Here is a 12,591-nt window from a genome sequence, read left to right on the forward strand (position 1 = left end):
TGAGCCATGTAGCCACCCCGAGGCAAAGGAAAGTGCATGATTTCTGGGCGCTGCACTGCCCCACATAAGTCATGGATTGATGGTAAGGAACAGGAAGAGAGCTAGTTGTTATGAACCAGTTCTTTACTAGTTCTTTACTATTTACTAATACAAGTTCCTCAAACTTTTTTTTTTTTATGTGCCCAGGCATGAAACAGCTGGCCAACAACACAGGCATCAGCTAGAATGAAATAAGGACCGCACCTGCTTTGCCCCTGATGGATGTAAGAGTGACACCACCAATCTGGTGTCTCCTTGCCCATTGCCAGGGGGTAAACTTTTTTTTTTAAAGGAGAGAATATAGTGTACAGAAAAACAGAAAAAATAACCTTTAACCTATTATGTAGAGAAAACCAGTGTTAACTGTGAGGTGTAATTCCTTTCAAACACACACACACGCACACGCACACGCACACGCACACGCACACGCACACGCACACGCACACGCACACACACAGATATAGAATACTTTTTTAGTGACTGATTAACTTTGAATCCCTTTCTTTTTGTTCCTGGGATTGTGAGACTTGATTCTAAAGCAGGGTATTGGTCTGACCTTGCCCAACCTGAAAGGATGTGAGCGTATTTGAACTGATACATAGATCATCTCTCCCTCTCACTCTCTCGTGTGTGCACATATACACACATGTACACACACAGACATGCGTGTGGGCACGCACCTCACTTACATAAGAAATTTTTCTTTCCGGGATGGTTAGGCCTCACTATGTGTTTGATTATTGATTTATTTATTGTTGTAAGGACAGTTAACATAAGATGTAAGCACATCTTACATTGTGCAGGTTTTTAAGTGTACGATACAGGATTTTCCTCGATAGGCAATGTTGTGCAGAGAATCCCTAGAATTTACTCCTCTTGCGTAACTGACATTTTATACCTGTTGAGTAGCAAATGCCCATTCCCCACACACAGCTCTATCCTCTGCTTCCATGAGCTTGACCATTTTACATCTCTGTACAGGTGGGTTCACGGTGTGAGTCCTTCTGTGACGCCTGAGTTCACTTGGCATCGTGTCCCAGCTTCATCCCTGGTGTCCCTGCTGCAGGATTTCCTTCCCTGTTAAGGCGGGGCAATATTCCATATGTGTACAAGCCACATTTTCTTCATCCCTTCATCCGTTGATGGACAGTTAGGCTGTTTTCATATCTTGGCTATTGTGGATAGGGCTTTAACCTTTTGCACTCGGATGTCGAGTGTGACTCGACACGGTTAGCATTAGAATAAAGGAATCGCCGAAACCGGTTTGGCTCAGTGGATAGAGCGTCGGCCTGCGGACTCAAGGGTCCCGGGTTCGATTCCGGTCAGGGGCATGTACCTTGGTTGCGGGCACATCCCCAGTAGTGGGTGTGCAAGAGGCAGCTAGTCGATGTTTCTCTCTCATCGATGTTTCTAACTCTCTATCCCTCTCTCTTCCTCTCTGTAAAAAATCAATAAAATATATTAAAAAAAAAAAGAATAAAGGAATCGAGAAAAAAGCAAGCGAGTGCAAAGGGCTAATGAACATGGCTGTGCTCAGATCTCCTGGAGCTCCTGCTTTCAATTCTTTTGGACAAATAACCAGAAGTGGGATTGCTGGATCATAAGGCAGTTCTTATTTTTAAGTTTTAAGGAAACTCCATACTACTTTCCATATCTGTGCTCCATTTTGCAATCCCACCCATAGGGTCCCAATTTCTCCTCATCCTTGTCAACACCTGTCTTGTTTTTTGATAAAAGCCATCCTAATAGATGTGAGGTGATATCTCATGTGGCTTTAGTTTGCATTTCCCTGATGAGCAATGATGAGGACCTTTTTATGTACTTGTTAAGCATTTGTATATCATCTTTGGAGAAGTGTCCATTCATGTCCTTTGCCCATTTTTATTTATTTTATTATTTATTTAAATAAATTTTTATTGATTTCAGAGAGGAAGGGAGAGGGAGAGAGAGAGATAGAAACATCAATGATGAAAGAGATTCGCTGACCGGCTGCCTCCTGCATGCCCCACACAGGGGATCGAGCCCACAACCCTGGCATGTGCCCTGACTGGGAATTAAACCTTGACCTCCAGGTTCATAGGTTGACGCTCAACCATTGAGCCACACCCACCAGGCCTTTGCCCATTTTTAAATCAAGTGATTAGTTTTCTCTTTCTGTTGAGTTGGAGGGGTTCCATATATTTTTTGGAAATAAATCTCTTATCAGATATACAGTTTACAAATATGACCTCTGATTCAGTCAGTTGCCTTTTTATCCTACTGATGGTTTTCTTACTGTGCAGATTTATTTTTTAATCATCACCTGAGGATATGCTTATTAATTTTAGAGAGAGGGGAGGGAGAGGAAGAGAGAGAGAGAGTGACAGAGTCAGAGAGAGGGAGAGAGAGAGAGAGAGAGAGAGAGAATGAGAGAGAAACCCTTGATGTCAGAGAGAAAACCAATTGGTTGTCTTCTGTATGTGTCCTGACTGAGGATCGAACCTGCATCCTTTTGGTGTACAGGATGATGCTCCAACCAACTGAGCCACACGGCCAGGGCTGCAGAAGCTTTTTAGTTTGATGTAGTCCCACTTGTTTATTTTTGCTTTTGTTACCTGTGCTTTTGGTGTCATATCCATGAAATTATTGCCAAGACCAATGTCATGAGCTTTTCCTTAGACCTCATTTTAAGGATCAGACCTCAGAGATGCCATGACGTTGAAGTGCCTTCTAAGATGAAGGTGAAAGGTGGAGAGCAGATTTGAATCCCTTTGCCCCCTTTCTCAGGGCCTGGGGCTGGCCTGAGTGAGGGTTTCTGGGGGCCAGGGTTTGTGCCAGAAGAATGATCGGAAGTGATAAGGGTGACTGTCACAGAAGTGGAAAAGGCCTGAGATGGGAGAAAGACCAGAACACCAGAGAAGTTCAGAGATTCCCCAAATGGAGGGGGGAAACCAGGGCCAGGCTGCCATGTTGGAAGCCAGGCTGCCATGTTGGAAGGCTCTGGGCTCGTGGGATAGGCGGGAGCCTCCACTCCAGGTTAAGTCGCTGAGCCAAATAGTGATTCCATTTGTGAGTGTCTGATTATGAAGAGCTGCTCAGTGACTCTCACACAAGTCTGCTCCTGTTGATGTAGCCTTGACCTAGAGCGTTTTGATACTTAAATGCTAGTTATCATCTGCTTTGAAATTACGTGAGCCATGCTGCTGTGGGTGCTTTCTAGTCTTTTCAAAGGACTTCCGTGTGCTCACACATTTCATCCAGGGACTGCCTGATCCCGGAAGTCTCCGATTGTCTACTGGGGAAACTGGTGTGCACAGAAGCTAAATCACTGGCTCCCATCTCCACTGCTGCCGGCTTGGCGGGCCTCCCCTCTCAAGGCAATGAGCATGACAGCCATGTCCAATGCCCTTGTGGTCACTAAGGCTGTAGCTACCCACCAAGGTCACCTTGACCAAAGCTCTGTGATCTCAAGGATTGGCCAGGTCTATTGTCAGGAACGGTGCCTCTGGGGCTGCCCACAGCCCTCTCCTCAGGAGCAGGGTGCGGCCCGGTCAGCTGCTGGCTGCCAAGATGCTGCCCTGGGCTGAGGGCTGTTTGGTGGGGGCAGAGCAGATGGGTGCTCAGCAGCTGAGCATCAAAGAATGGGCCCCTTGGGGCAAATGAGGTTTCTTCTTCTGCAACTGAGAAGAATAATGCCTAACTCACATTACATGGGCACCTTAGAAACGGAATGATATAAAGTCAATTTACGAACTGAAAATGCCACGCAACTATAAAGTAATATCATAGTGACTATTGTTGTTGTCAGTATTAATGACGATACCTAATATTTATTGAGCACATGCTATGGGCCGGGCATCGTGCCACAAGGTATGCATGAATGATTTTATTTAATCCACAGAATAACCCCATGATATGGGGGTTACTATTATCTCGTTTTTATGGATGAGAATACAGAGGCGAGGTTCAGTAACTTTCCCAATTCTATGTAACCCAAGACCCTGTTCTCCTGGCTAATCTAGGTACAATTATTTTTTGTGATTTCCAGACCTTTCATGATCTTGGATGGCTTGTTAATGTTTATTTTAAAATTCATCACCTAGAACTGAAAAAATACTCCAAATATGGACTGACCATCGAAGAGTACAAGGGGATAATCACCTCCTTTGTTTGAGAGATTATGCTTGTGTTAATGCATCCCAACATTTTATTGACCTTTTGAACAACTATGTCCTACTGATCTGATCTGAAGCCCTTTAAACGAAGTCCTTTCTTCTTAAACTGTTGTAACTTACTCTCACCTGCTCCATCTCCTACAAATGAAACTGACGTCAGTCTTTAATATGTAGCCTTGACTGAGGCCCCAGACACAGTGTGGAAATTCTTAAGGAATCAATAAAATATTCTTCTGCTGGGTGTTCTCAGCAAGATTCCCACATGCTAATTATTATTGTTAAGTAAGTGACTCATCTGAAAACGTTTCCTTTTCAAGTTGTGTTGCATCACATGGGCAGTTTTAAGTAGACCACCCTGCACTCGAGCATTTTCATCTCAACGCATTCCGGCACCACTTCTGCGTAGTGAGAGATTCACACCCTCTCACCCAGCAGAGGGGCCACTTCACCGACGCACAACGTGAGCGCTGCCCCCCCCCCCCCGCCCCCACAACCCGGCCCCAGCTCCGGGTCTCCTCCTGCTTCACCTCCAGGGGCGAAGGGAAAATTTATCAGGAGAGAAAGGGCTGAGCAACTCAACCAGTTTTCCACCGAATTAAAAATGGGCCATTCTTAAAGAAAAGAGGATTCTTGAAAACCGGGGTTTAAAAAAGCCGAACAGACGGAGTAAGCATCCCTCTGAAAGCCTTTTCAGCGCTCCGTCTCCGAGGCGGGGCGGGCGCGGATTATCTGCCTCCGCCAGGTGGAGGGACGGACGGGGCCTGGCTCCGAGCAAGTGGGCGAGACTCGCAGGAATTCGAGTTCTCCGGTTAATTTGCGGACAGATAGCAATGAAAGCTTCACTGTTTGGAGGAGGGGGAACTCTCTCCTTAGAAAAACAAAAAACAAAACAAAACAACAAAGCACGCCCTCCCCTCCCCGCGGTCTCCGGGGCCGGCGCCCGCCCGGCTTTCCAGGGAGACCGGCAAGCATGTGCCGTGCGTTTTGTGTCCGGTGGCGCCCCGGGTCACTGAGCACCGCCATTCACTGCGCTCTGCTGATGGATGGATGGAAGAATCGAACCTTCCGGGGTGGGGGGACCAGAAATCAGGAGCCATAGGAGCCCCCACCAAAAGTAATTTGGAATGTTAAATCTCAAAGCCACAGACGGCCGGGCGGCGGGAGGAAGCGCACGTTGCCGCGGGGAGGGGGCCGCCGGGGCTGGGCTGTTAGAGGGGGCCCGGCTCCTGGAAGCCCAGCGCCGGCACCGTGCTCCGTGCGGGGGTGGAACGGGCCGGACTGGGCTCTGCACACCCATTGTGCCCCCAAAGAAAGGCCGAACTGCGGGCCTGAGCTGCCCAGAGCCGGCGGGCTGCGGGCGGGTGGGGGCGGGGGGCAGAGGTTGCCTTTCTGCGGACGGGAACCTGCTCCACCAGCTCGTTCCCCGCGGAGCACAGCAGGGGCACCCCTGCCACCCCTCCAGCCCCCAAGGGAAGCGGAGGCGCCTGGAGCTCCCCGTTGGGGTTTCCTGGTTCGTTGAATGCAGTGGCCTCTTCCCTGGGGCTGGGGCTGGGGCGGGAGCCCGGGCCTGGGCTTTGGCGGCCCCAGCCCCAGGCTCCGGACGCGAGTCGGGCTTCCGGCTGCTTTCATTTTTGCAGAGAGGACTGCTGTCGCCAGGCCCGACCCTTAAACACCAGACTCCCTCCGCTCAGCGTGATGGCGGAGGTCAAAGTCTGAAATTAGATTTTGCCCCCTGGTGGGATGCCTGGAAGCTGAATCTGAGGGGGTTTGAGTCCTGGGGTTCTACTGGGAGTTTCAGGATCCGCTGCTGGAGGGGCAGGGGAGCCGCAGGCTGGGCGAGGGAGAGGCTGGAGGGGCAGGGGAGCCGCAGGCTGGGCGAGGGAGAGGCTGAGGCTGGAGGGGCAGGGGAGCCGCAGGCTGGGCGAGGGAGAGGCTGGAGGAGCAGGGGAGCCGCAGGCTGGGCGAGGGAGAGGCTGAGGCTGGAGGGGCAGGGGAGCCGCAGGCTGGGCGAGGGAGAGGCTGGAGGGGCAGGGGAGCCGCAGGCTGGGCGAGGGTGAGGCTGGAGGAGCAGGGGAGCCGCAGGCTGGGCGAGGGAGAGGCTGAGCGGTGGCCTCAGAGAGCTGGGCTTGGCGCCCCTACCAGGTCACGCGTTGGATGCAGCAGTCCCGGGCAAGGGGGTGTGTATTTGGGCCAAGGGGCTCTTTTGAGCGGAAGGCAAATCACAGAGAGGGCTCCATTGGGAGCGGTTGGCAGCCTCCGCTCAGCACATCTGAGGGCAGAGGGCTCAGTCTGGGGGGAGGCGCTGGGTGAGGCATCCGCGTACAGCCGCACAAAAACACCACAGCCAGCAGGACAGGTGGGGGGTGCGGAACGTGTGAAGACGCAAAACCAGGGCATTTCAAAGAATCTAGGCTGCTAGAGGTGTGATCTTCACATGGTACTATCGCTGCAATTGGGGTGCATTCTGCAATTCATGCCAAAGCAGGCTTGCCAACCATTTGCAGGCCCGCCTCACAGCTGTTATCAGATTGACAGTGGGTTTTAGAGCAGATGATCTTAGAATTGGGAAAATCATTTGTTTAGTTGACTGGCTGATAATTAGGACTCCAGGGGTAAAAAGGTTTTCTGGTCCGCAAATTGCTGAAGGAGAGGCGACTGACTGCCTGCTCCCTTCACAGCGCGGCAGTAAGTGGTCCCATCTCTTTTTTGCTTCTGAGTTGCTTTCAATGTTTCCTTGTTTTTACTCTGAACCTCTGAAAATGAGTAAACAAATAAAGGAGCAAAGACAAATTGTGGTATCTGTTGTGTGTACCTATAGGGCCTCTTGAATTAATAATCTATTTTTTATTTTTAAAAATCCCTACCCGAGGATAATTTTCCATTGATTTTTAGAGAGAGAGGAAGAGAGGGAAAGACAGAGAGAAACATCGATGTGAGAGAAACACATCGATTGGTTGCCTCCTGCACTCGCCCTTACTAGGGCCCAGGCCGGGGAGGCCCCTGCAACCGAGGTATGTTCCCTCGAACAGAATCCGAACCCTTTGGTCCTCAGGCCGATGCTCTATCCACTGAGCCAGATTGGCTAGGGCTAATAAGCTGCTTTAGCAAATTACTTCAGATTCTTTTCAAATTGCTCTAGAAATCTCCCTAGAAAGTTGAACTCTATTATTAGAAAAGACTAATGTTCTTTGTTAATATAAAGTCTACACAATTTTAAAGTAATTTTTATTTTATCAAGCAGTACAAATACAATATTGTTAACGAAAAAAACCATTGAAACCTGTAAAGAATTTTAGTGAGTTTATTTGAGCCAAACTGTCGACATATGCCGGGAAGCAAAACCTCAATGAATTGAGATAATGCTCCGAAGAATGGCGGGTTACATCTGTATTTATACATTGCCATCAGAGGAGGGACATAGGTCGGCTACATGAAACTCATTGGTGACGGATTAAGGAGGTGGGATAAAGTCAACCGGTGGGAAACCCCTGGGATTGGATAAAAAGTAAAATGATGGACACATACTTAGGTGGGTACAGGAACAATTAACATGATAATGAAGGAATTTGAGGCATCTGTCCTGGCGCCCACCACATCTGGTTGTGCCCCAGGGGCTCCAGCAAAAGAAGGAAGTTACCAGTTACCCAGACATCTCACAGATAGGTTATCTTAGAGGCAAAAAGGCAAATGGGCTCAGGAAAGATCTAAGTTGATCTTTGTCAGGGAAAATATCGGCCTAGGACATGACTGCCCACTATAACCTGTTTGTAGTTAAATATTTAATTTTCAGACCATCTTTTGTGGTTACTTTAGGTCTCTGAGTTTTCAAGACTGCCACGCAGGCCTCCCCTGAGCTTGTCAGGTCAGCATGTGGCTCCTTTCGTTCACAATATATATAAGGTGCAATAGTGTCCAATGGCTTGTGCCAAAACACAGTGGTTCCTGCTCTCCATATCCCCCGTTTTCTCCTAAGAGCAACTATTTTCAACTTTTTAAGCTATTTTTTCTGGCATTTACATGGTCATAATTCTAAGTAATGTGTTTACTGACCTCTTTTGACTCATGTGTTTTATCTGCTGACTTTACAGCGGAACCATCCCCTCAGTCTTCCCTTCTCTGTCCCCCACCATCATTATGTCATCAATTTTAGGATTAATTAATATTTATGATTTTGTGATTAGTATGCCTATGCAGATATTATCGTCAGCTAAGCATCGGAGAGTCCTGGGATCAGGTGACCTTCTTTATTTTCCCTCCTGAAGCTAATGGTTGCCTTTGTTTTTCTTTTGCTGTTTCCTTTTTTACCCCTTTTACTGATCTCTCAGTACGACGTTCCACAAGGGGCGTCCTCAGGCTTCCTCATGAAGGAGCCGATTGGTTCCATGCTCTTCTTGGAGGTTCTCCTCCTGCAGACCTCGTTCTCCTTCGGCCCGAGCCTGTGGCACAGCTGCCCCCTGAGCCTGCTGTCATCCTTGGAGTTGCCTTGCCTTTCTCTGGGATGGCATTCCCTACTTCCTACTGCTCATGTCTTCTCACGGGAGGAATGGGAAGGGGTAGGGCAAAGAACAGATGTATAAACACACACACACACACACACACACACACACACACATATACATACAGACGTATTAGTATATACACCATACATATACAACATGCCAAATTTATTGAGGCATCAGTTACAGTCAGTAAAATGCACAGATCTTAAATTTTTTTTCAATTACAGTTTATATTCAATATTATTTTGTATAAGTTTCAGGTGATAAGCACAGATCTTAATTCCATAGCTCAATGGGGTTTGACAAATTATTATCCTAAGTAAGATGTAGAATGTTGTATCCCCCAGAAAGCTCTCAGTACACACTCCCAAAGCCACCACTGGTCTGATTTTAATCACAATAGATTAGGTTTGTTTGGCCAATTCTAGAACTTTATATAAAAAGTGGGGGGTTTTTGAGGGGTAGCTTCTTTCACTCAGCATAATATTTTCAAGATTCACCCATGTTGTTGTGTGTAGTTTGTTCCTTTTGATCACAGAGCAGCTGTAGTTAAGTAATGCCGTTCGGTGTTATTTGGCTTTTGAAGCGATGCGCGTATTATCTGCGGACGATGCGGAGGTGGTACAGGGGCAGAGGGCTGGTGATGAGAGCGCTCTCCGTGCAGGCCCGTGAGCTGCACGGACCCTGTGGGGACTGGCCGCCTTGGCTGACAGCTGTGTCTGGGGCGCTCCCTTCACCGAGTCCTAGAGACTGCCTTCAGCCCTCTATGTTGAATTTCCTGTGTCCGTGTCTTCCTCCTGATAAAACGTGGTAGGAGATACATTTTTTGAAACCTAGAATGTCTGAACTTCGCTTTACTCTCATTTTTAATTGGTAGTATCTAGATTGGAGATCATTTTCTCTCAGATGTTTTGAGGCATTGCTCCATTATTTAGTTGCCAGTGTTATTGCTGAGAAGTCTAGAAGCATCTTTATGTGCATTAGATTGTGAGCTTGTAAAAAAAAATATTATCTGGAATAGTCGAGGTTCTTTTTTAGTTCTTTGTGTTCTGAATTGCACAATGGTTTGCCTTGGTGTGAATTAATTCTTATCTGTAGTACAAAGCCTTTTCCATTTAGAAACAGGTATCATTCGGTTCGGGGAAAGATTCTTACATTACAGTGAGTCCTCACTTCACATCGTCAATAGGTTGTGCGACGATAAACGAAGCCACATGCTAGTATAGGGAAACCAGTGTTGCCGTGGGCTAATTGCTGTGAACAAGAACTAAGTGCCTATGGCTTCTCATCAACGCTGTAATGCACCGGCACTGAACGAAGCAATGCTATTCAAGGTCCTGCTGCATTTCATTGTCTGTCTCCTCCCCTACTTCCCCCATTCTCGCTCTCCAGAATAACACTTATTGGGATAACCTGATTTTTAAAGCCACCTCCCAAGGAACCCAGAGCCGGTAGGGTAGCCTGTGCAATTGGAAGTGGTCCTGATGATTTTCTCAGGTGGTTTCCGGAAATGTGGACTCAATGAGTCAGCAGCATGTGGGTTAAAAAATAACAAATCTCCAGTTTTCTGAATTTCAATTGATACAGGTTATTGTTCACTTTCCCCGAAGGCATGAGATTGTTTGAAGTAAGGATCTTTATTGTTTCATAGCCGTGGCAATTCATTTGGACAAATGGTCAGGGCCCTGGAAGGACGAAGATGGGAGAAGTGATGACCAGGAGGCGTGGGAAATCAGACTGTAAATGGCCTTCTTGGTAGTAGGGTGTGAGAATATTTATATCCCAGGTACACGGTCCCCCACAGGCCTCTATCACAGAGGCAGCTACAGCCATGCAGGTGGACAAAGGACCCGCCCTATGGACAGTAGTTAGCCTCCTTCCAGAACCTCCAAATTGCGTACTCAATGGGCTGTTTTAAAAAGTGGCCGTAGCAGTAGAAAAGGAGGCTACCAGTGAACAAAACTGGGTCACTGCCCTTCACCAGTGCGCAGCCTGCCAGCGGCACTGGCCATCCCTGAACCCCTGCAAAGGAGTCCTGTCTGGGAGGACAAGCCAGGCACCTGTGGCAGATTGATTCCATTGGAGGGGCATATAATAGATTTATTTTTATTTTAAAAATAGACCAGTGATGGGCAACCTTTTGAGCCTGGTGTGTCAAACTTCGCCAAAAAACTGAGCATAAGTCGGGTAGTGTGTCACTTTGAGGAAAAAACTAACTCCAAGACTCTAGTCGCAAATGTTTCATCCTCAGGAGCAGCAAATGTTTCATCCTCGGCATGCGGCCGCGTGTCATCAGAAATGGCTATGCGGGTCAGTGCTGACACGCGTGTCATAGGTTCGCCATCACTGAAATAGACTTTACTTTTTTAGAGCAGTTTTAGATTTACGGCAAAATTGAGCAGAAGGTACAGAGAGTTCTCCTATACCGCCTGCCCTCACACAAGCATAGACAGCCTTTCCCATTACCAACATTCCCCCACTATAAATGTAGTACATTTATTCCAATTGATGAACCTATAGAAATAGTTATTTTGGGTTTGGATTTGCTTTCCCTACCCACCATGCCTCTTCCAGCAATACCATTCATAGATGTAGTGAATAGTTGATGCATCTTTGAATTTTTGACAAAGAAGCTCACTCCATAAAGAAGTAAGGCAATCGAAAAATGAAAATGGATTTCACTTCCCACATAGCCAGAAGCGTCTGACTTCATAACGAAGTACAGGCATACCTCAGAGATACTGCGGGTCAGTTCCAGTCCGCCGCAATAAAGCAAATAACACAATAAAGCAATTCACACACACTTTGTGGTTTCCCAGTGAATTAAAAGTTATGTTTTCACTATACAGTGGTCCATGTAGTGTGCAATAATAGCAATATGTCTAAAACATGTAGTACCTTAATTAAAAACGACTTTATTGCTAATAAACTGCTAACCATCACCCAAACCACTTTTTGCTGGTGGAGGGTCTTAGCTTCAATTTTCAAAAAGTGCAATATCTGCAAAGCACAATAAAGTGAAGTGCAATAAAACTAGACATACCTGTAGCCTATAGAGGAGTCAGCTGTGTTGTCAATAACACCTTGTGAGGTTGGCATGTTGTCATCTTAACGGATGTAGCATAGTATATGCCTGGAATCAGTGACCAATGGTGTGGTTTCACCCATTGCCAGAGTTATTGAAGTTGAAGGGCATGACATCTCTCATTATCACATTTAATCATCCACTTACAAAATTTTCACTTATTGCCACTTGCCAAGTTTTTGTTTATTACACCTCTGATTCTGGGCTCTACTGGTCTAGAGATCTTAGTATTCAAGACAGGAATGGTTCCATTGTGCACACAATCACTGAATATATATTTAAATTAAAAATTGACAAGTAAAATAAGCAATAGACATACTCATAATCATAGGAACAAATTTAAAATCTCTCAGCAGTTGAAAGAAAACTTCAAGATATAGAAGATTTGCATATAATAAACAAATTCAACCTAAATTATGTATAGGACCTGTCTCCAACACTTGCATAGTGCATGGTCTTTTCAAGCAAACATACAAAAATTGACAATCTAGTGGGCCATAAAAACAAGTTCCAACAAATTTTACAGAATAATATTCTCTGACCACAATTAAATTATGTTAGAAATCGATTATTAAAAGTTAAATCAATAATTAAAAGAAAACATTTCAACTTGGTTAGAAGTTATGAGAGACACTCCTAAATATAGTATGGATCAAATAAGAAATAATAATGGAAATAAAAAAATATTTAAACTGAACCAAAATAGAAGAAAACAGTAAACAAAATAGAAGTCTAAAAATAAATAACTGAAGTATACATCTCAAAAATGAGAAAAATAAGCAAAATAAACATAAAGAAGATTAAGATACAGTAA

The 12,591-nt window shown here is 46.1% G+C and overlaps 1 non-coding gene across 1 annotated transcript; it reads right to left on the minus strand.

Moving 5' to 3' along the window:
* Positions 1–174: 174 nt before the first annotated feature.
* On the minus strand, positions 175–313 carry LOC129151794 (small nucleolar RNA SNORA48). The gene has a single exon (XR_008558428.1). It is a non-coding gene; the product is annotated as a small nucleolar RNA SNORA48 (small nucleolar RNA).
* Positions 314–12,591: the final 12,278 nt, after the last annotated feature.

Source organism: Eptesicus fuscus, chromosome 15 (assembly GCF_027574615.1).
Source record: "Eptesicus fuscus isolate TK198812 chromosome 15, DD_ASM_mEF_20220401, whole genome shotgun sequence".
NCBI classification, from domain to species: Eukaryota; Metazoa; Chordata; class Mammalia; order Chiroptera; family Vespertilionidae; genus Eptesicus; species Eptesicus fuscus.